Raw genomic sequence first — 25,092 nt, forward strand, 5'->3', positions numbered from 1 at the left:
TTGCTTCTCCAGCCTCTCTGCTGCCCTCTGCACATTAGTCCTATCCTCAAATGTATTGACCACTTATCCAGACAGGTATCACCCACAGTTTTGCTGAGGGTGCAGCTCATCCAATCATTTAGGTTGTAATTAAGAAAATGAAACAGATAATTAAATACTAATGAAATAATACTGATCCCAGGTCAGCTCTGTGACAGAGTGCTATTGTAACTGGCCTCCAGCTGGACTGTGCCACTGTTCATAGACCTTTGATCCTCACAGTTTTGCCAAGTCTCAACCCACATTACACTCTGTCTACTCTAATGATATCTCAGCACTTTACTTAAAAGTTACTATGTGATACTACATTGAATATATTAAATACACTAGGATGTTCCATTTGTTAAGCGTCTAATTTTTTGACCGCTTAAAATAATTTAATCTGAAATAAAAAAATAATTGGGATGTAGGCAGAATTCTCATCAAATATGGGCAAAAATACGAACTTCTAAACATCTCATCATATAATGAGTCCTACAAGGGACTTTCAATATCAATGGCAGAGGAACTATAGAAATTTATGGTTTGTTCTGTGGTTTATTTCTTTTCTAATCCTTCATATACTGGGAAGGGTATTTCTGTTTCTCTGTATTCATCATAGTTGTGCCTCATGACTGACTTAGCTATTTCAGAAAGATATTTTCTGAAAGATGGGCACCAAAACCATGAACTTTTTATTAAAATAGCATTAAATGCTGACAATGACTAAGGGTGTTTCCCTTTGTGACTTTAACCTTCCATTGGCCTTTCTGTCTGTAAGAGTTAAACTAAAACTTCCTTCATCACTGAGTAATGAGAAAGTAGATGCAAAGACTTGTATGAATATGTAGATATTAATAAAAAATCTATTAATTTTAAAACTCAGTTGGCAAAATAAGGTTTCCCTTAGAAATTGTGATTATCTTTGTATTCTTCAGCAGAAGTATTGTTGTTCACAGATTATATTTAGATATAGCACAACTCCATACAAATTTTTTAAAGATATTATTCTGAAAAATATCTAAACAATTGAATTCATTGAAATAGCCTTGTGAGGGCAGCAACCAAACTGCTGCCTGACCCTTGGAATAATACCATCTTCCATGAAAATAACCTGTAAAATAAAGGGACACAAAGCACAAGAAAGTTTTATGGCAAATTTAACTGGAAAATAATTGTTTTCTACATAGATAGAATTATTCAATAATCTGTTATTGAATTTCAAAGTAAATCTAACATGTTAACCAAGGTAGTTCTGAATGACAGAACCAAAATGCACTGTAAGTGGACAATGATAAGGCAATCTAACACTAAACCAATGTTCCTAGAAGATGTGAGATTAATTACATATTCTGCCTGAGCTACTAAGTGGAGAAACATTCTGTCTCAGGCTCCTCTAAAGCATGTCAATTTCCAGTTTCCATGTTTTCCATTTTCAGTGCACAACCTGTTTAAGAATGTAGTTACTTGAAAACAACGTCTGCTAACAAGAGATCCTGAAAATGTGGTCCAAAGCAGATCCAGATTCTCCTGTGGAAAAAATTATTGGTAGAAAACACCATTCATTCCCTCAGAAGTCACGAGGAACTAAAAAAGAAAATATCTTAATGAGTCTGCATCTTTCTAACTGTACGCCTTACATAGGCAATGTACCATTTGCATAGACATTTGCTCTGATCTACACAAATTTTTATGCTTAATATGATCCATGCACTTCTGTCATGGAAATTAAGCCTACCTTTCTATGAGAGACTACTTCATCCATTCTTTACAGATCAGGTTTTTTTATAAAGCAATGGATTTTAATGCCTCAAAAGAGAGTACTGTATCTAATTTGTAGAACACCTGAAAGTTACGTTTGACAGAGTTTAAGTTTAAGATACAGAGAGATCAGTTGTTACAGTTGTGGGAGAATAGTTCTTAAAAATTTTTGCCTATTACAAATCAAGATGATCAGTTACCAAACATGTCCTTCTGTCTGTTTTCAGTGAAGCCAAAGTTTTCCTATATGTCTAGCCCAAAAGAACATGTTATATTGCATAGGGCCGGGGCAAGTAGTTTTCTAACTTCAGTTTAAGTGTTACTAAAATTTTGTATTTCACACTATTTGTATCCTTTGCTCCTAAAAATTACTCTTTTTTTCATTCCTTTCTTGTTTATTAGAGTTGTAACAAAATGCATGGTAAATTAACAATATTCCTCATATATACAGTGTTAGCTTTTTAACTCGCTAGTCACCCATACCTAATTTCTTTTATTGACATTTCATTGGAAGTTGTCACAGTTACAGCATGACTGTATACGTTAAAAAGATGAGTGATGTTACTGCATTGTCTCTGAATCACACAACAGAAACTGACTTTACACTGAATAGTAAAAGATGTTCAGTCTATCTTGATCCAGGGCAGGTCTCTGAAGAGGCTAGGCAGTACTAGTTCAATGGCTAGTGTGCGGGTCCATGCCAGAATGATTGCACGTCCTCATTTTCCTTCTCTTTTAAAATTTTGTTAAAGTAAAAAAGTAAAAGTCAACTTCTGTTCTTGAACACGCTAAATGCTTTTCTTCTATAATTAATCTTACTTCTGAGTGATAATTAATCTGAGAAATAGTCTTGCAGTACAGTTAGTTTATTGTGGTGTGTAAATAACTATGACATGTAGAAAGGAGGAACCTGGATCAGAGTAAATATTCCTCACCTCTTTCATCAGACCAAATGTAAAATGAGCACATTTAACCCCATCTCCGGTAAACAGGCAATAACTTGTTTCAACAAGCAGTGTTCCTCCTGTCTCTTCATTGTTGTTCTGCTTCAATACTTAAAGAGCAAAAATTCCATTATTTATACTGTCTTCCTGGATTCAACCTTATTTACATGTGTCATGGTTTAACCCTAGGCAGCAGGCAAGCCACATGCAGCCTCTCACTCTTCCACCAAGATGGGGAAGAGAACTGGAAGGGTAAAAGCCAGAGAATTCATGGTTTCAGATAGACAGTTTAATAGTCAAAGCAAAAGCCATGCGCACAGGCAAAGCAAAACAAGGAATTAATTCACTGCTTCGCATGAGCAGTTACGTGTTCAGCCATCTCCACAAGAGTAGGGTCCCATCACATTTCACAATTACTTGGGAAGACAAACATCATCACTCCAAACATGCCCCCCCTTCCTCCTTTTTCCTCCCACTTTATAATTGAGCATCATGTCATACGGCATGGAATATCCTTTTGGTCACTTGTCCTGATTATGTCTCCTCACAATTTCTCAGGCAAACCATCTCACCTCACAGTACAAGAAATAGAAAAGGCCTTGATTCTGTGTAAGCACTGCTAAAAGATGACAAAAATATCTATTATCATTACTGTGTTCAGCACAAATAGAAAACATACACACATACGAGCCACTGTAAAGAAAATTAACTACCCCAGCCCAAACCAGCACAACACAGGAGGAAAAAAATGAGGTAATTGTGACTATAAAGTCACAATTGTATTATTTGGGTGACCAGTTCATGTATTTCTCTCAATGTATATTTGCAGAGTTTGAAGCGTGACTTTTAAAGCTGTGCAATTGCTTACAAAAGTCTGTATCGCGTTCTCTCCCTCCCCCCCCATTTATTTCCACTATCCCTAACTCATTGTTTGTCTTTAATTAACACTGGTTTCAAAACCCAAGATGCTCCTGGCAACCTATCTGTTAAGAAAGGAAAAGAGACAGAAGATCTCCTAATAGTGAAAAACTCTTTTGGTCAGCAGTATATAGTCTGCATAATATAGCATTAGACCCCTGGACTTCATGGAGAAATTGAATAGAATAGCTATTGTTAAAAGCTGTTTTTTATTATCTTACATTGCAAGGTTATTTCTGTAAATTGATTAAATATATTGAAGGTTTTCATGAATAACCAAAACTTTTTTCTTCTTTTTTTGGTCTCTAAATGCAGCAGTAATTTTCTTCATGAAACAGTGGCAGCTGAAAAATACAGAAATGCAAATTAGTACAGAATTATATAGGTTTATGAAGGACCTTCACTTTTTGATACTATTATTTGTCTTATGATGATTCTCAGTTTGAGAATTATAGGTCCATTCACTGCTTTTAGCCATTTTACACTTTCTATTTTGTTCTGAATTTACAGTTTGCCTTCCTATGTAGCTTTTTGACTTCGATTAGTATTTTCTTTAATTTGGATGTCCAATATGAATTCTTGTTGGTCTCATGGTACTTTTCTCTGCACTATTCCATCTGGCCTAGGATTTGCCTTCTGAGCTGCAAGTGGAATAGCTTTTTCTCACTCAGTCTGTCGACTGCTCATCACCCTATAGCCTTGTGGGAAGTAATGACACTTTTAAAGTAAGCTTCACTGTATAATGTCTATATATTAGAGAAAAAAGACACAATAAATATAGACATAGCACTCTCCATTTGCTGGGAATATCATATGGTTGGTATACAGTTTTCAAACTGAAAGCTTCCCTGCTGCCCTTGTGTGTGCACTATTTCAGAGCCATGCTATCTATTTTTTCATGAAGTTTGGCATACCATAGAACATGATCTTGCTCTTGTTTGCAAGTCCTAATTACTTCTGTCATTTCTCAGAGACTGCAAGATACTGCACTTATTCTTCAATGACAGTAATAATGTACATGCACTATATTAAAAAATATTTTCTTAAATTTATAGCCATATAGTACAACATATTTACTTCATGGGAAGGCTTATTTCTGTCAGCTAGTGCTGTAATTAGGTCCATTGGCCACAAGTAAGCAGTTTATTTTCATATATCCACTAAACAAGTGTAATAATAATTGCATGTACTATGCAATTTAGGAAGCCTCTTTTATTTCCCTTGCGTACATTTCAATGTTATATTTGTTTGAAATGGTTTACTGTGCATTAGTTAAGGGGAAGTAGGGAGTAAAAATTCTTTAGTTATTTAAAAAAGAAATTATTCTTCTGTCAGCTATATATTTGTTTCAGAAGTTTCACAGTACAAAATTTTACTAATTGACACAGAGGAAACAGAGCTTGGCTCTGAGATGTTGACAGTCACTCACCTACTGGTACAAAATGATTTTTGTTTCCTTTGTTTTGTCCACGTCAATGTGGAAATAACCAATAATATTAACCAATCCTTGTTGCAGTTTGAGGGGTTTCTGGGAGGTCACTGCCGGTCGCTCTGTGAAGGTTTTCAGGGCTGGAATCACCCCCCTGCCGCCCGTCCCTCGTGGCAGGGACAGGCGGCGGAGGTACTTAAGCCAAGAGACAGAGACCACGCAGCACGCAGGGAATCCAGCAGCAAAGAAGAAGAGCCTTTATTCAAATTTCCCGCAGCTTATAAGGGCTGCTGGGCCAAAGAGGGGATTGGCCATTTGGCTAGCCAATGCAAGGAGACAATATAATAACTATGGCAACACAGAAAACAATGGTAGACAAGTAAGTTAACAACTTCCAAACCCCGGCAAATCCTGACACTTTAATCACAATTAAAATGTATTTTAGTAACCAACCACCAAACCCCCTCTGTGCCTATTCACTAAAAGAGCAGAATGCATGAGTAAACAAAAACAAACAAAAAACTAATAAACATGCATACAAAAAAACATCAAACCAAAAACCACCCAATCTTCCATGTAGTTAGGGAAGTTTACAGGTGAAAGACATGGATCTTTATGAGACTGTGCAATACTGAATTCAAAAACCTGACCAGACAATGCTCCTGAGTAGAGAGTTTTGCAAATGTTACTATTTATGAACGCAATAGAGTACTAGAACAGGCAGTTCTGCTAGTTATACAAGAATTCTTAAATACCTCATCAAGATTACAAAGAAACTTTCAGAGAATATGCCTTGTACATGGGGCCTAAAATGATGAGCGTGCTGAAAATTGGGGTACTGATATTAGTCTATTAAAATGTCATATATCATAAAATATCTGTATTCATGATCACTTGTTCATGAGGAAAAGACTGTACTGTCATCTAAGCAATAAATAGCCAGGTAAAAATAGAGACATGAAGTTGGTTAAAAAAATACAAATCTGTAAGGCTGATGATAACCTCAGCAGCAGTTTACACAACAGAAAATGATTAAGGCTTCTCAACTGTTTTTACCTGGGAGAATGGACTGGTCTAAATCAAGAAACGTGACAGTCCTTCAAGATTAAGTAAATAGTCTCATTTCATAAGTGGATTTAACAGTATTACTATATACTTGAGGGTTGTGACATTTAATGTTTTATTTTGCTGTTCACTGTCTGATTTTTCCACTATTGTGGCTGGGTTTCACCTTTTGCAAGTAATAGCATACAATGCAACTGATTACTGACAAAGCTAATAAATTAAAAAGAAACGTATACCTATGGGTAATTAAATTAGACTTGACAAAAGTTGTAGAGATTAATGCATGCAATCAAACTATGTGCCTTAATCACTTCCACTGTCAGCTGTAATTTATGGCAGAGCCTCTTTACAATAACTCACTTTATCTAAAATTTAAAGGCATGTATATGGAGAAACAAAGGATACTGCAATTTTCATTGGTGTCTAGTGCATTTTGACAGATTCAACAACAAACAACAACAACAACACCACTTAGGACTGTCTTATTTACCACTACCAAGCAACACTGGAATTCTGTGGTTAAGCATCCATCTAAATGTACACAAATTTCACAAGGGTCCTGAACTAATATCACATCTAAGGACATTGAAGTACAGATATCTTGTACAAGACCTGTTGGGAGTCACTCATTCAATTCACAACAGTTTCTGTGCGGTGTTATTTACTTACTGACTTTTCTTTCCACAGCTTTTGTTCAACCTAACCTTAAAAGTATCATACACAATTGATGTGTAGGTAATTCTGCCAGAAAAAAAATAAATTGATGGGTGACATAAGTATGACAGAAAAGGAAGTTTCAGCCTTCTAGAGTTGAAACACCTTAATCTGAAAAAGAATTGTCATGGAGAAGCCATTTCAGACACCAATAAAGAAAGTAATTAATGTATTGAAATTTGCATGTAAGGTTCCGTCATTTTTGCAAATGGATTTATGCACAAACACTTATTTCCTACAACTGCTTTAATAGAGATAAAATAATTAATCACATTTATGAGAATGAGGTAAATAATCTGCAGAATTTTGACACTGAAAGACTGGAGAGAAAAAGATGTATCTTCACAGTTCTGGGACAAAAATATTTATCACTGCAAAAAGGCTAGTGAAGAACAGAATTTATATACTAATACATTTTAAAGCTGAGACCTGCACATACAAAGGTTTTGAGGCAACTAAGATTCACATAGTGGCTGAGACATTTATTTCACAAATTGTGACAAAGACATCTACATTAAAGAAGCAGAGTTAGCTTACCAGTTCTATTTTCATGTGGATACTTACTGCAGGGGATGCTTAAACTCAGGACAGAAATAGGATTCTAAACATATATTTTTCTCTCCTTGAAGTTTTCATATCCTTTACTGAATGCCCTGGTTTTCTTGATGGGTATGGCTTTTTCCCATTATCTGTGCAGGAAACCTAGAGATATATAGGAAATCTATGAACTCTGCTTATTTGACTTAGTATTTCAGATTTAAAGCTATTGCATCCCTGCTATACCAATAGGTACAACCACCTCACTTAATCTGAACCCAAGTTTGTACTAAATTTTAACTAAAAACTTAATGTTTTCTATTTCCGAATTTTTGTTTAAAGTATTGTGGTGGGCTGACCTTGGCTGGAAGCTCTATCATTCCCCATCCTCAGGTGAACAGGAGAGACAAAGTACAACAAAAATGTCATAGTAAGGACTTAAGAGATCAGTTAGTGCCATAGGCCAAACTGATTTGACTTGCAAAAATTAATTTAAGTTATTGCCAATCAAATCAGAGTAGGGTAACGCAAAATAAAAACAAATTTTAAAACACATTTCCCCCCATCCTCATTTCTTCTCAAGCTCAACTTCACTCTCAGTTTCACTGTTTCTTTCCCCACACTGGCACCGGGGCATAGGGAATGGGGGGTTGCAGTCAGTTCATCACACCTTGTTCCCACTCATTACTTCTCACATTCTTCCCCTCTTCCAGCGTGTGTCCCACCTACAGTCCTCCAGTAACTGTTTCATTGTGGGTGTCTTTCCAGATGCTGCACTACTTCAGAAACAGTCTGCTCCAGTGTGGCTTCCCCACAGAAACACAAATCCTGCCAGCAGCCTGCTCCAGCGTGGTCTTCCTGTGGGGTAAAGCCTGCTTTGGGCAAATTCACCTGCTCCAGCATGGGGTTCTCTAAGGCTTGCAGGTGGGTCTCTGCACTCCCATTGACCTCCATGGGATGCAGGGGGACATTCTACTTCACCTGGTCTTCTCTATAGACCATGAATCTGAGCACCCTCCAATGCCTGGAGCACCCTTTCCCCTCCTTCACTGACTTTGGTGTCTGCAGGGCTGTTTCTATCACATATTCTCACTCCTCACTTCCAGCTGCTCCTGCACAGCAGTTTTTTCCCCCTTCTTAAATGACAGCAGCACTACCATCATCACTGATGGCTTATTCTTGGTCAGTCACAGTCACTGATGGCTTATTCTTGAAGCCATCTGGCACTGGCTGTGTCAGACGTGGGGGAAATTTCTGACATCACAAAAAACACCTATGCAGCCCCTCACTACCAAAACCTCTCCATTTAAACCCAATACAGAAGTCTGAAAGCAGAGGGACAGTTCATGTTCAGTAAAAGGCTTGAAAATGTGTATTTCTTACTTAGTCTAAATATCAGTTGTTTGAATTGGATGACAGACTCAAATTAAAGTCCAAATAATCACTTACATAGTACAGCATCATTTGACAGTTTAGGTTGCAAAGATATACTTTCCAGAAACCTGAACAAGACCTCCTCAGTTTTGATGGAACAGATGCTATTCAGTACAGCTAGTTGAGGGGAAAGCTAATTCTGAAAGGTTTATTTACTGAAGTAACACTAATTGTAAGCCATCCCTGACTCACATCCATTTCAACTCAGCCAAACAAAATTCTGACCTTTGGGAATTCAAACATTGAAAACTTGACCTCTCATCTGCTTGTTTGGTTTTTTTTTGGGTTTTTTTGGGGTTTTTTTGTGGGTTTGCTTTTTTTTTTTTAATAAAAAGGAGGAATTTTTTAGTTTCTTCTTATTATCATGTGCCTTTTAAAGACATGTTATTTTTTTATTTCCTTAAAAACTGTTGAAAACGTTTTTATGCTAAAAAGGTTGTTTTAACATGTTCATGAGAAATTTGGTATTCAAAAAATGTGTAGTTTAAAATAGAATATTCAAATATTATGGATCTTTGGAATCTCAGTTAATAAGGCTTTATTCCTCTTAGCTGCTGTTAGGATTAATCTCAAAACTGTAAAATAAAATGCGATAAGTTTTCCCAATACAAGCCTTTGCGTTCAAATAACAATTTTTTAAACGAAAAATAACAAAGGAAACTTTTCTCTCTTTGTTGATATTTCTTACAGTTTCATGCCGACTCATGAGATAACAATTACATTACCCTAGAATAGATTGAAGATCGCATTGTTCTCTTAATGAATTTTGTGTACAAAAAGAAATTGACTGATTAATCACTGCACTGCAGATTTTATTTGGCAAACCCCACTTTGACATGAATATGCAGTTGTGCACTTTGTGCTGAGTGTGGCTGCTCTTATCACTGCTGGGACCATCTAGTATCTCAGAGCTGTCACAGCACAGAGGTTACTTGAGATAAATCACTTAACAGCAGCTGCAGGCCCTTCCAAAGTAACAGATTAGATACAGTACATGCAGGGTAATGCAGAGTGAAGCAGACTGACTGCATATTCTGGAATCTAAATCAGTAGCATCCTCCTCCTCAGTTAAGGCTCAGACCCGGCAAAGTGTCACAGAAACTGGTGAAGATCATTCTTCATAAGGTCAATGTAGTCTGGAATAAGAATATATTGAGCCAACATAGCAAATACGATGGCATTGTGGGCATTTTTTGCTGCTGTTTTCCTTTTCTGACAGGTTAATTTTTTATCCTGCTTTCACTATTACACCAATACAGCTGAGGATCCTTTCCTGTGTATAGCGTTACACTCTAACAGGGACTAGCTGCCACAGGAAAAACCAAAACTGAATTGTGAATAAGCCTTTGATAGCTCAAGTCCAGAATACAATTAATTTGATGCAGTTCGTAATGATTTTATTGCTGCTTTGAGATGAAAGAAAGAAAGTATATTCAAATAAGATTTACAAACATTAAAGCCAAGTTTCCGCTGATGATTTAACAAGGAAGAGTAGATCATAATACATATGGTTTTGTTTAGAAACAGATATCACTGCCTAAAAACAGGGCACCTACATCACTCCCTTCTTGTCAACAAAATCAAGAGAATTTGTCAGTACACCTACCTTGTGTTCTGATAAAGATGCAACACATAACTTCTCAGTTACTGCTAAGCATGATTATAAAGGAATGGGAAATCTTATCATCTGGCTTTTCAGTTATGTACAGGACTGCTATTAGCCAGTAATATCAAACTTGTTTAACATCATCTAGTTCCTCAAAAATTTTAGACCTCTGGCATTTTTTTAAAATCAAATTACCTTATCCGTTGTACGTGTACTCAATGACCATGTACAAAAATATGTCTTCTAAAACTAACCTTCTAGAACCAAAATGGCCATCAGATTAGGAATAATTGTGTCAAGAAACACAGTTAATAGAGAATTTTCCCTCTAAAAATGTAGAGCTTGCAAAAGAATGTGGAAAAGAAACTACCTTTAAACTACAGCAGAAGACAATGGAACTTAGGGGGAAAACGTGGTGTAAGACCCCAGAGTCCAAGCTACAAGCTCATTGAAGGGGTTTTACTTTAAAAATATACAAGGTTCCAAAAATTTGCCCACTGAATTTATCAGAAGAGCACTCAGCTTTTTTAAAACCTTAAGAGAGAGTGCAAAGGAGAAACACTTCACACGTTTTCTCAGAAGATGCTTTTACTGGTAAACTTTAGACAATAAGAGAACTTGGCAAAAGTTTAAAGGGCAACATACAACGAAAATAAAGCATTCCACAAAGCATTGACTTAGCACACATTAACCCACACAATTTAGTAAAAGCCAACCCACCCAGTCCTAAGCTACCCAAAAAATCAAAACTGGAGATTAGGAGAGGAAGAAGAAAAGAAAGATTAAAAGAGAGAATTACGGCTACTAGCCCTAGATCCAGCTACCAGGAATTCATGAAGGTGATAGGGTTCAAACAAACACGGAAAGCACATTTTGCGGCTTTTACTGCTTTGGTGCCCTGTGACCACACCCCTACCCCTACATCAGACATCCAGAGCTCCAGCCAGCTCGGGACTGGGTCAGGGGCTCTGGGATGTAGTGTTGACAGCACTGCCAGTGTCCAGTGACTAGCAGCTGCTCCAGTGCTGCCCAAGGAGGCTCCAGGGAGCTGGGGTGTGGGATAGGGCATCACTTCACCTTTGTGAAATTTGACCCTTCGCTTCCCCCACTACACACACTTGAGTTGGTGCAAGCCAATAATTAATATAATAATCCAGTGTCTCACATGTGGTGACTGTTGTAGGGCATAACTTAAAACTGAAGTAAAAAACCAAGGAGAGAGATTTAGCACAATATCAGCGGTAGGCATAATGGTGCTTCTTGTCTGCTATAAGATTATACAAAAGCTCCCATACTCTGGAAACCTATTCCCTTTAGAACGTGAAGATGCTTGTCCTAAGGCTTGTGTACTGGTTTTGTCTGGGAGAAAGTTAATTTTCTTCACAGTAGATAGTCCAGAGCTATGTTTTGGATTTGTACTGTATGGAATGTTGGTAACAGAGGGATGTTTACATGAAAGATAAGGAGGTGATCTGAGACAGCTAACATGGCTTCCCTAAGGGCAAATCATGCCTGACCAATTTAGCGGACTTCCATAATGGAGTGACTGGAATGGTTGACCCACCAAGTGAAGACCCACCAATGTCATTTACCTAGGTTTCCTTAAGGCCTTCAATTTTCTATTAAATGACATACTTATGTCCAAATTGGAGAAACATACATTTTAAGAGTGGACTATTCAGTGGATAAGGAATTGCATGCGTAGAATTGTTGTGTACTATACAAAAATGGCAGCAGTGAAAATTAAAAAGGTATCTCTGGTAACTTTTAAGACCAAACGGACATGCTACAATAAAGAACATGGCAAAAATACATATTTTGGTAAGAAGAATGACTGGGTTATCACAGTATTCAAAAGAGTATTTTTTTAAAAAAGTCAACTCAAGTGGACATACTGCACAATTCCAAAGGGAATTTTTGAAACTTTAGCTACTTTTTAAAATTCACTACTAAAAGTTAATGTTCTTCTGTCTTCATTAGGAAACTGAGATAAAAAAAAATATTAAGCTGGCATTGTCTAAGTGTCTGTTTTTCTCATACACAGTAAGAAAAAATTTGTTTTATAGTTCTGTGCAAATTCTGTTTGTTAGAAATGCAAGTTCCTGTGACAGAAAACTATGTCTTTGATATGTCTGCTTAATCTGTTGAAGAGTCTTAGAAAACGGACCTTAATAGAGCATACTGCAAACCTTTTGTGCTAAAGGACCTTGTGCTAGACAAATATGTGCCTTGGCAGTGTCAGTCCACAGACTAAAGGCAGGAACAATATCGAAATTTCACATATTCATAGGATGCAAAAGCCTATGAGGAGTAGCATGATGGGCTCTAAAGCCAACACTGATTGAATATTTAGATGTATTTCCTGGTGTAGATGGTAGATGGGTCAGTAGGGGTTGTGAATATGAACTTGGACACTGACACTCTTATATGTGTTTCTGTGGGTGAGAGGGAGAAATCAGTCTACCTCAGTCCGGAAAATAATGCAATAATTCCCATGTAGTAATTCAAAGTTATCTATTTTGTTTCCTGTGCCGCAGAGAAGTGTACCCTTTTCTGTTATTTTCTGTGAGTAGATGGCTTTTCCCTATTTCCCTTTTCCTTTTTTTCTCTTCCTCCCAAAAGATAAATGCTCTCTCATTTTCACATGCACTTCTGCTCCCAGCTCTCATTACAGTCCTGACTGTGCCTTACATCTGGCAAGCTTAACATGTCACTATCTATCCTCAGCACCAAAGTGCACTGGAATACTCAATAAACCAAGAGAGTTATCTGACCCATATTACCCAACAGACCATGTGCATGTCATTTCTGTAAAGCACCTTGCATGCTTCTGCCAGCCAAGAACCTTCACATATTCCATCCATTTTGAAATAAGCATCCCTTGTGTAGCAGCATGTGCACCTTTATGCATATTTTACCATCTACTCTTGTTTTAACTGAACCTAGACAATGTTCTTCTGACACTTGCAGACTTTAAAATATCTTTGACTGTCAAGAGTCTCAGGGCTTTCAGGTGCATAGTCATTGTGATGCTCTGAAACACACCAGTAAGTGGATTATAAATTTTGGAGATTTTTCTCCAAGCACTTTAGCACTACCACAATTACAGACTGTTGTTTATTCTGCTAGCAACAGCTCTCCCTGAAGCTTTGCAAGTAGGTTTTATAAAATTTAAAATTATTTCAGACAAGTTTAAAGTGACCTGCTGCTGCTGAATAGTGGCTCTTGCATGGAGTGGGGGGCCACAAGGAACCATCTTTTTTGACTAAACAACATGGGTTACTAAAACCAGGCAAGCCACAGAAAAAGGATACTATAAACAGTGCATTTCCATTCTGTTCACCTTTGTTAATATGATTTCTCTTCCTGTCCTTTAAAATAAAACAAAATAAAAAGTTAATGTTGAAAGTTTTTAATTGTTATTCATCTTGCTCTGCCCAAAGACCATGTTTCTCTTGGATGGTGTGCCTTCAAAACCATGCCAGACTTAAGTTCAACCTGCACTGTTCTTGAAACTGTGGGAAACAAACTGAGAGTCCTCTGGCTTCTCATGCTCACCATTAACACAGTAGTTAGAGAGGCCCAGGAGATTTGGGCAGTGTCACTCCAGTTCTTTTGACAGAAGTGCTGAAAAAAGGCATTTAAAAAAAAAAATGTTTTTCAAATTATATTTTTGAAAAATATGCTCTCACTCTGAAGTGTGACAGGGAAGTAAGTAAAATGTATTAGGAGTTACAATAGTTAAGCAAATATTCTGTGACTTCCTTCAAAATATTAAAGCAAGGAAGCAAGAAGCTTGAAACACATATTCTTACTTCTTACTTTTTTTTTTTTTATCTTTTTCTCATAAATCACTGCAGGAAACAAAGATTCAGCAGATTTGCTACAAATGTTTCTTAGGTAAATTACTGGTTCAGGTAGCTTAAATCACAAACTACATAAAAATAAACCATCAAGAGATATAACTAACACAGAAATTTGTAATGACTAATTCTGTAGCAGAGCCTTGAAAGTATATTTTCTCTACCATTTTGCCTAGCCTGCCCTTGAAAACGCATTTGAAGCTCAGACAAGGAAAAAAAATACCAAAGAAAACAACAAGCTCTCCTAATTTCCTTTATTTTACTATTTATTTTTCATTTTTAACTTTCAGTTTTAGGAGTGTCTTATGTTTTTAGAAAACATTTAGCATTATTAGTTAGATAACTATACTACATGTCATAGTGATTAAATCATTAACACTGAACAGACAATATTAATTAGCATGATTATGTGTGCCAGTTAATTTTGAGTTATAATTGTTATTCATTGTATTTTCTATCCAAGATGCAGAGATTACAATCAGAGAGAGAGAAAATAGGTGTCATTGGACATAGTATACTCCTCTGCCTTGTCAAGTTCAGAAAAAATTGATAAAGTACATATTCCTATTGGAGGTTGGGATGTAGCTTTCATCTATTCAGCTGTGCAAGGATACCCATCTCTTCTGCTTTTTTTCCTGTTCTTTTGCTAGTCAGAATTTAATAGCAATACCCATATGACACAATACTTTTTGTTTGTCCTTCTCCATACACAACAAAAGAAAAATCTGCAGCCTTTTCAGTAACATCTTTTCTAATATACTGAAGAAATTATAAGTTTGTATTGTCTTCTGATTTGATTTGAAATTATAAATTATAATTATAATAGCAGAAACAACCCTTCAGTGCTTTAAAGGACTATTTGTGTAATAGCACCAACAATCCTATCACATTAAAGTCCATAGCAAATCTTTCTTCTCTCCTCATCCTATTTCCCACACCAGCTACATAATTTCAGGTACTTCTGTTACAAGTTTGAACTTCTGATTTGTGCACTGGCCATTCAGATAACCAAATACATCACATCCACTGAACCTGCCTTTATTGAGAAGTTTTCAGTAGACAGAATATTAGAATACAGTAAACTTCCTTGTAGTCTTCGAAGAAATGCTAGAATTGTTCTATCAGTGTTTCTGGATGGGCATCATGAAAGTCTTGAAGTAGAATTGGACACCTATAGCTTTACTTATACCTAGTTTTCTCATAAACATTTCTCAGACATCCTGCTCTGCTGAGGGCTCCCTGTTTTGACTTGACTTTAACCTGATGTGTTAAAGTGAGGTTAGTACAGAACAGAATAGAATAGAATAGAATAGTACCAGGGCTACGATGATCATCTACTCCAACTGCCTGATCACTTTAAGACTGATTAAAATTAAAACATGTTATCAAGGGCATTGTCCAAACACCTACTGAATTCCGACAGGTTTGGGCCATTGACCACAGCTCTAGGAAACCTTTTCCAGCGTTTGATGACTCTTGGTAAATAAATGATTCCTTCCATGTGTACTGTCACTGGATACCAGGGTGAAGACATCAGTAACTCTCTGTTTTTCCTTCTTAGGAAGCTGAAGAGAGCAATAAGGTTACCCCTCAGGCTCCTTTTTTCCAAACAGACAAGTTCAAGTGAATAGACTTTGTCACTCCTCATAGGACATGCCTTCCAGCACTTTAATCAGCTTCGTTGCCCTCCTCCGGGTGCATTCAAAGATCTTGACATCCTTCTTAAATTGTGGGGCCCAGAACCACACACAGTACTCAAGGTGAGGCCATGCCAACACTGAATACTATTAATTCTTTTGATGAGCTGGTGATGCCATATTGCAGGTACCCTAGGATGAAGTTTGCCCACATGGCTGCCTGGGCACACTGCTCACTTGTGTTGAGCCTAATGTTAACCAGCATCCTAGATCTGTTTCTGCAGAGTTGCTCTCCAACCACTCCTCTCCCAATTTATATTTATGTTCAGTGTTACTATGTCCTAAGTACAGAATCTGACATTTATTCTTACTAAATTTTATTCCATTTATGATTAGCCAATGCTATGATCTACCCAGATCCCTCTGCAGGGACTTCTGTTCCTTAAGCACCTCCCAGGTAAATACCATCGATAAACTTGCTAATGCAGTGAGGTCCTGCATTTAGATAATTGACAAAAATATTGAACAGAACTGCTCCTGGAGCTGAGACTTGAGAAACACCTCTGCTGGTTGGGTGCTGGCCAGATGCAGCCAGTTCTTCACAGATGGACAACTCATACAGAAAACTACTGTGACAGGCGGTATCAAAAGGCTTACTTAAATCCAGAAAAACTACATGCACTGTCTTCCCCCCATCCACTAGCAGGTGTCCTTATTTTAAGAGGATATCAAATTAGTTAGATAGGATTTTTGCTTTGAGAACCCATGTTGACTGTTCCTGATGTTTGTCTTGTCCTTCAAATGCCTTTCAGTAGAACTCAGTATGGTCTTTGAGAGATATATAGTTGAGGTAGATAGGGTGAGCTTCTCAGAAATTACTATTCTAGTCTTTTTTTCTACACCTTTTGGTCTACAAATAGTCAGACACAACCTGACATTAGAAAATGTTAGAGTAAGTTGCAAATTTTTCATAGCAGCCAGGTCTCTTGGAGAAACAAAATCTAAGCAACAGATGCTTAGATAATTTATACCACTAGATTTGGGAGCAGGCTCTGGGCCTGAAGCTTTAACAATTACTATGTTAAACCATATCTTTAATTATTCTTTTTTGCTGTTTCCTAAAGGTCTTCAATAAATTTTCTATAGGAATAAATTTTGAAGTACTGTTTATAATAATTTTTTAACAGTTTTTAACAAATTGAAATATTTTTGCTTAAAATTTAGTTAGTTACCAAATGCATTTGAGGCACTGCAATTTTCAAATGTTCACAGCCAGCATACCACAGCTCTTATTAGTTAATAATATGATTAATTTATATTAATACTATTGTCTATTCAAACCATAATGTTGTGCATGATGCTTAATTCCGAGGATGTCAATGTGTTAAAATTCTAAAGAAATGCTTTCTTTTCTCAAGGCATCAAATAAACATAAATACTGATTGTCCATCATGATATTTCAATAGGAATCTTTATAAATTTTTAACAACTTTAGAGAGGAATGAAACTGGAAGAGATATTAATCTGAGATGACAATTTGACTATATAATAATGAATAATAATAAATATTAGTTACAAATATAAACAAGTTGTTAGATTTATGATTAGGAAATGTTTGTAAGTGCCTTGAAAAGTAAGACTTTAGAGATAGAAACCTATTGCAGAGGTTGTAGTCTTCTGTGATGAGAAACATTTGCTTACTTCGGTACTCTCTATATCCGACTTCCATAAGTCCTTGAGTTAGATGGTAGAGAGTATGCCTTCTGAAAGTGAGTCAGATACCTTGATTTATGAAAATGTTGTAGAAATAAAAAAAAAAAAAGAAGAAGAAAAATGGGACATCTGGAGGAATGATATGCAGCAGTGTAAATGTAGGGGGACAAGTCAAATGTCTTGAAATATACATCATACTCTGAGATAAACAGTCTTCCTGTTTCTTCTTAGGGATGAAAAAATACAGTACAGCATCAGCTGATCCATATGCTCAGCATACCAGAAGCATTGTTAATGTAACTCAGGTTGAGTGAGACTGACTCCACAGAGGTGGAGGTGTCTCTTGAAGTAGCATCCTGTGTACGTTCAGCCTACATGTTGGGCTGTACTGTGGAACAACAACAACAACAACAAAAAAGACAAAATTGCTATGTAGAAAAAAAAGTAGACTTTTGAAGTAGAGATTCAAGCCGAGCAAGCATAAAATCTGCGTAATACCTCAGTGGTGAGTAAGCCTTGCTTCAGCTGTAACCCTTGGAGTGAATTTCAACCTCAGCAAGCAAATGAAGAATGGTCAATGTCCTCTAATTGGTTTTGTGTTTGAAAGATCAAAATGGTAAGACACAGTTCAAGAGTGAAGTACACAAATATTGGTATCCAGAATAAAATTTTAGAAAAATGAATATTCACCAAAGGGGCCAGGAAGAAAGTGGATCAATAAAGGCACAGAAATTACACCCTGTGCTACTCTATCTCCCTGTGAGACATTAGATTATTATATAAATTATTGGCTTGGACCAACTCAAGTGTGTGTGGTGTGGGAAGGAACAGGTCAAATTTCACAAAGGTGAGGTAATGCCTTGTCCCACACTGCAACCTCTTGGAGATTCCTTGGGCAGCCCCCGGGCAGCTGTCAGTCACTGGACACCGGGAGCACTGCCCATACCACACCCCGGACCCCCTGACCCAGCCCCATAAAGGCTGGCACACTGGATGTCCCACCTGGGGGAGTGGCCACAGGGGGCCAAAATACATAGAAACAGCAACATGTGGTTTCCATGTTTGTTTGGACGCTGCCACCTGGGCACGTGGAAGCTGGGCTTATGTGGGACTCCAGCTGGTAGCTATAATTCTCTCCTTTTCTCTCTCTTTCTTTACTTCTTCTTTTTCTCCTAATCTATTTCCCTAATATTTTGGGTGACTTAAGACCAGATGGGTTGGATTTTGCTAAGTTGTATGGGTTAGCATGTGCTAAGTAAATGCTTTGTGAAATTCTTTACTTTGGTTGGATGTTTCCCTTTAAACATCCATCCCTTTAAACTTTTGCCAAGTTCCCTTATTTTCTAAAGTTTGCCGGTGAAAGCATGTTATTTTTGACCTCCTGAGAAATGTGTACGATGTCCTCTCCTTTGTGCTCTCTCCTAAGGTATTAAAAGAACTGAAAGGCCTTTTTAAAAATTTGGTGTCTGAGGTTTTAGAGCCTTGTATATTTTTAAAGTACAAACCTTTCAGTGAGCTCATAGCTCATACCCCGGGGTCTTACACTACCCAACCATAAAAACACTACTTCCCAGGTCCAACCTTTCCAAAAATAAAGACTCCAAGATGATTGAATCACTGACAACTAAAATAAGAGTGACTGTAGAAGCACTGACAGCTTTGTATTTGTGAAGCCTTATTTGTAAAGTCAGCTCAATATGTGAATTGCAAAAGTATGAATTGCCTCATCATTCACTAAAATGAAAAAATAGCAAAAAACTTATTTCATTGCACCTAATAGTTGAAATGATGGAATTTTTTTGCACAACAGAAAACAGAGAAGTTTTAAATCTTTTTTCAGTCATTAAATCAGCAAAATTCTTATATGAAAGGGGCAAAAATGAAATTTGAAGCCTTAATCAGGCTCTCCTGAACTCCAGATTCTTTGGGGATAAAGAAGGTAAGAGATTTATCCCTGAGCTGAAATTATGTTGTATCTATTTTGAGTCGCAGTATAGAAATTTGAGCCTTTCCATGAAGAAAAGGCTTTTATATTGCAGCAATGTTGTTGGAGAATGCCCATCTAAATTGAGTCACATTTAAAGCAGTTGTATTTGCTTACGGTTGAAGTGAGTCAATGAGTAAGGATATTTACAATACGTCCTATTTTCTTGAACTACTACAGAACCACCAGAAAGTTGTGGCAAGCAAACGCAAACAGTGGCCAGTGTAAATAAGACGTATTAGAGGAGCAAGGTCGTGAAGAAAGCATTGGAAGCTGTTGTCATGTAAGAAATAGCTCATATCAAGCATTTTGTCAGCTGAGATTCTGTGATGAAATTCAGGATTCAAATCCAAACACTCAACAGCAAGTGCTAAAACTTATTCACCTGGAGTAATGGAGTGAATCATGAATATATTCAACCCTTATTACTGTGTAAAAGATCAGAAACATTGTCCAGAGTTTTGCCTCAAACTAGAATGTACTGCAGAACCAGGAATATGTCTAAAAGAGCCCTGTTGGATAAAGCATCATTCTTCACTTACTCAGACTGGAAGATTGTCTTATACTAAAACCAAGCCATTTACTCCTTTACCCAGGAGAGGTCTGAAAAAAATCATATTGAAGGGACTGTGTTATTTTCTAACCATTAGAATACTTAAGTATAATGTAATAAGTTTTCAATGAAATACTTTTTAATATAATACCTCTTCATCATCCATTTTTATTAACAGATTTACTTGACTTTTAAGATTTATACATTGCAACAATTCAGTATGTACAGGACATCACAATGGAACACGGCAATCGTAAGAATGACTACAGTAAGAGTAATAATGTGCTTTGGGAAGTATAAAACTTGAAACCTGTGGAATATAAATTGTTTGACAGAACTGAAATTAGTCTATTCTATCTTGAATCAGTTATTGAAATCTAATTGCTGGGGTGATCACTGACCAAAAATTTACTACAAAAGCATTTTAGAATTTGCCACCAGTATACAAAAAATCATATTCAAAATTCTGAGCCTTGAAAAAAGGAAAATAAGTAAAGACAAATGAAATGAAGGTTAGAAATAGACTATGTCCCTATTTTCCAGGAATGCTAGCTAAAACATTGAAGAGTGGGAACGCAATTTGTTCTTGGGCACTGTATTTGTACTTTCTGCTTCTGTTTTGTGCTTAATATTGTCTCTTTTAAGTATTATGTTTTCCATATCAGTAACATATCCTGCAACTTGCTGAATAATCTGACACCTAAACATGTGCTTGGTACAATGAAAAAAAAAGTATTTTCAGCAGCATAAACAAAACAAACAAGCAAATCAATGTGCTAAAGCTAAGAATACCAAACAAAAGCTCCAGCAGAGCCGTCAAAAGATCCCAAGAGGAATGGAGGTTAAAAAAAACCAAACCAACCAATCAAAAAAAACCAACCAAACAAACAAACCCCAAAAGCAATAAAAACTGGTTCTATGCTACTTTTTGTGAAATGAGAAAGATCAGTCAGGGAAAAAGTAAGATCAGATAACAGTGGAACTGACTATCCAGTGCTACTTATTCTGTCTGGATTGCAATGTATTTGCCTGGCTCAATACTACTGCAGTTTAGAAGTCCTACATGTCCAGAAATTTAGTCTACAATGGAACACATTTTGCCAACTCACATCTAAGAACATTGCAGCTAAAATAGCAGTTAATTGGAGAAATATGTTGTTGTAGTTATGGTACGTTTGGGGAAAAGTCATTAAGAAGAAACTATACTGAGAAACTGCTAAAATAAGATATAGATTTGGAAAGGTATTTTTTGAAGTGTCATATTTATTATACAAAGTATATTACATATAGACTATAGTACACTGGAAAACGGGAAACTGATTCAAGTCAGTCTGCCCATTCTCTGTGCTAGCTACCGCTCAATATCCACTTACAAGCATTAAATTTTGCCTTAGGTGGGGTGCCAGATAACTTACAGTATATATAAAGTAAAACGTATATTCAATAAAAAAGTGAAGCAGTATTGGCCTTTCAGATATTTAATGAAGAAGCAAACTGCTTATGAGTAAATTTCATAATCTGAAGATATCTCAGATTGAGTATAATTTGGATAAGTACTGTTTAAATTTGATCACAAATTATGCAAGTATTGAGTACAAAACAACTTTCATTTTATTATACCTGCTTGTTTTCAGATGTTGACTTCATTTTCAGCTGACTGTGAAAGCATTAATGTAGTGGGCTGATGGCTAGGTGCCCACCAGACCTCTCTCTCACTCCCTCTCCGCAGCAAGGTGGAGGGAGAAAATAAGGTGAAATCTCATGCATGAAGATGAGGACAGGGAGATCACTCAGCAGCTACCATCACAGACAAAACAGACTGAACTTGGGGAAGATTAATTTAATGATTTCCCAATTAACAACAGAGTAGGATATCAAGAAATAATAAAAAAACCCTAAATCCACCCTCCCATCATCCCCACCTTCTTCCCAGGCTCAAATTCACCCGTTCCCTCCTAATTCCTCTGCCACTTTCTCCCATGCAAAGTGGTGGAGAGTGGGATGGGTGATAAGGGTTGTGGTCAGTTTACAGTACTTTTTGTCTGCCATTCACTACTACTTGGACTTTTCTCCTGTTCCGCTGTGATGTCCACCCCATGAGCTACAGTCCTTCAAAAACTATTCTAGCACGGATATTTTTCCATGGGTTACAGTCTTTCAGGAAAGTCCTTCATGGGCCCCTAGAAGTCTCAGTTCCTGACAAAATTTCATCCTACCTGGGGTCCTCTCCACAGAGCTCCTCCTCTGTGGGTTTTCCATGGGCTGCTGATTCCTTCAGGGCACTTGTACCTGCAGTGGCATGGTACATGTCCTCCATGGTCAGCTGGCCTGAGTGGATATTTGCTCCAACATGGTGCTGTAGGGGCATAATCTGCTTCACCAGTCTTCTCCACAGGTTGCAGGGGAGTCTGTTGGGCGTCTGGGTCCTCTTTTCTCCCTGTTTTACAGACCTAGGTATCTGCAGAGCTGTTTCTCTTATGTTTTTCTCCTCTATTGAAGCTGTTGTGTACTGTTTTTCTTAAATACATTATCACAGGGGCTCAGCTGTCTAGAACTGGATATGTCCAACATGGGGCAGCTCCTGGTGTCCTCTCCCAGGATCCACTCCTGCAGCTTTTCGTTGTCTATGCTCCTACCAAAAGTTTGCCAGATAAGCCCAAGAAAAATAGACAACCTCAAATAGATTTCCAATTTGATATTTCATTTAATTAATTTGATCCCAAAATAGGAACTTAAACTTATACCTTTGATTCATCTGAATCGAGGCAGACTTTGAGAACACATTCCTTCCTATGTTACATAAGGTGCTGTGCATAGCAGTAGACCATTATGTTATGCAAAATATCAGTTTCCAAACAAGCTGAAAAGTATTTTTCATCTCCTTTGTGTGCAGCAGATTTCCAGGCAACAACACTGATACAGGAAAGGCTGAGGTGCAACAACCAGGGAGATACTGGTGATAAACATAAGGGGGTTTTCACTGTTTGGTTCCATCTCTTGTGCTATGTGAGCAGTATAGTGCCCCACGGTAGCCAATATAATGGAAATATTCTGTGTTCTTAATCTTACCAGTGCTTCGGTAGCAAATGAGCAAATCTATAAACTTTAACAGAGCAAATGCTGGGTCTGTTTCTATGAAACTATGAAAGCATGATTGTTGAAGTAACTATTGATATGAATCTAGGACAGGTGGTTATTTAGAGAAGCACTATTTCTTAGCAGTATTTAAGTATTTGCAGAAGTATAAGCTAAATTAATGAAAGTTATTGTGCAATTCTACAGACAAGAAATTTTCGAACATGGAAAGTAGACAGATAAGTATTTTGAAAGTGCAGCCATTTGTATCTCGAAAGCGACAGCTGCAGTACAAAGAGGAAGGAAGCTGCTATAAAGCCCCTGGGAGACAGCTTCTTTGAAAAGGTTCTTCATAAACAGACCTGGAGTGCAGCACTCCAGAAAGCAAAAAGGATATGACTTGAGTCAGGGTGTTTGCGACTTTCCAGTGTGAACGTAAGAACATCTTCTCAAACAGCAATGGGAAAGAAAGTACTTGAGAAAAGGAATGAGTAGAAGCTCTTGTAGGCATATGCCATTTTTCTGACTCAGGCAGTAATAACAGTCATCAGAGGAGTGCCCGCATATGGTTACTTGTAATTCTTCAGAAACCCTACACAGTTTGTTGTCAAACAATTCTGTGTTTTCTAGTAGATTTGACAGTTTCTCTGAGGGAGTACTGCAGAGTCCACTTAAGAAGAAAATGGGTGTCATATATGAGCAAATGGGGACTTATCTGACTCAGAAGTTGATTTTCTTCAGCAATATTTCCAAAACCCGGGAGTCTTTATAATGGATTTCAAACCCATGAGTAATGTTCATGATGACAATTCCTAGGAGCTAAATCACATGCTTCTAATCTATAAGAAGATGTACCTTTGAGGTAAAGGATTTTTAGTCAATTTTGAAATATTTCGTAAGGCTACTGAGCAGAAGAACCTGTACAAGTAATTACAATAGCTTTGGCTTCATTTTTCTAAGCATCTTTCCCTGCAGACAGGATAATCTACTGTTGAGCAATGTTTTTAACTAGACTCATGAAACAAAAATACACTGAGTTTGGAATAACAACATTTGCTAATCAATCATAGTGAAGTAGATAATGCAAGAAGTAGCCTGAATTTTTACTGACTCAGAAAGAAGTAAGAGTGTGTGTGTGTGTGTGTATGCTTTGATATGGACTTGATCAATCAGAATTTTTTTTTCCATTTCTGAAGTTTATGCCTAAGACAATCCTAAAGAGTGCAAATTACCTCCAGGTAAAAGGGTAAAGGTCTTCTCATCACATCACATTCTTATTTCTTACATGGAAGATTTGCTGTCAGTGTAGCCATACTATATGTTCATAACTCACCTTATTAATTCCTCACAAAACAATAATAAAAGAGAAGTTGTTTGATCATTTATTTATCCTAGGAACACATTAGGCAGTGTGATGGTTCAAAAAGAGAATGCTATTAGCATCAATCCAATCAGTATTTATGTAGAAAGTTTTTCAACAACATGGGGCAATATATATATATTTCTCTCTAGGTAATATATTTTCATATACATATATAGAGAGAGAAATAAACATCAGTTTACTTTTTAGAGAAAAAAACTTAACTTTTATTAATAGGCTGTGAATTGTTAAGTCATTGTCCATGTAACATAAAAATATGGCTCTTTCCCAGCTCTCCCATTTCTTTTCCAAAGATTTTGAATGTTTGTTGATACATTCTTGTATTTTTCTCCAGGGAATTTTCTTCTGTAGATAGGAACCCAGTTGTAATCATGATCACTTGTAAATGTCTGCATAATAATGGCCAGTCTTCGCGAGCGAAGATTTGGGAAAGGTCATTGACCCTTCGAGCCTGCGCAGT

At 37.0% G+C, this 25,092-nt stretch overlaps 2 long non-coding RNA genes across 2 annotated transcripts in view; both read right to left on the minus strand.

The window, feature by feature from the left end:
• Positions 1–6,797: 6,797 nt before the first annotated feature.
• The window catches only part of LOC108505177, a 28,873-nt gene continuing 10,578 nt past the window's right edge, over positions 6,798–25,092 (minus strand). Inside the window, exons 2-3 of the long non-coding RNA XR_001877412.1 lie at positions 7,414–7,551; positions 6,798–6,876 (exon numbers count right to left, since the gene is read on the minus strand). This is a non-coding gene — a long non-coding RNA (uncharacterized LOC108505177). The remainder of the gene's footprint in view (positions 6,877–7,413; positions 7,552–25,092) is intronic.
• LOC108505178 overlaps positions 14,021–25,092 on the minus strand; it is a 16,786-nt gene continuing 5,714 nt past the window's right edge. The window contains exon 3 of the long non-coding RNA XR_001877413.1: positions 14,021–14,053. This is a non-coding gene — a long non-coding RNA (uncharacterized LOC108505178). The remainder of the gene's footprint in view (positions 14,054–25,092) is intronic.

The sequence above is a fragment of the Lepidothrix coronata genome, unplaced genomic scaffold (assembly GCF_001604755.1).
Source record: "Lepidothrix coronata isolate B3197 unplaced genomic scaffold, Lepidothrix_coronata-1.0 Scaffold185, whole genome shotgun sequence".
Lineage (NCBI taxonomy): Eukaryota > Metazoa > Chordata > Aves > Passeriformes > Pipridae > Lepidothrix > Lepidothrix coronata.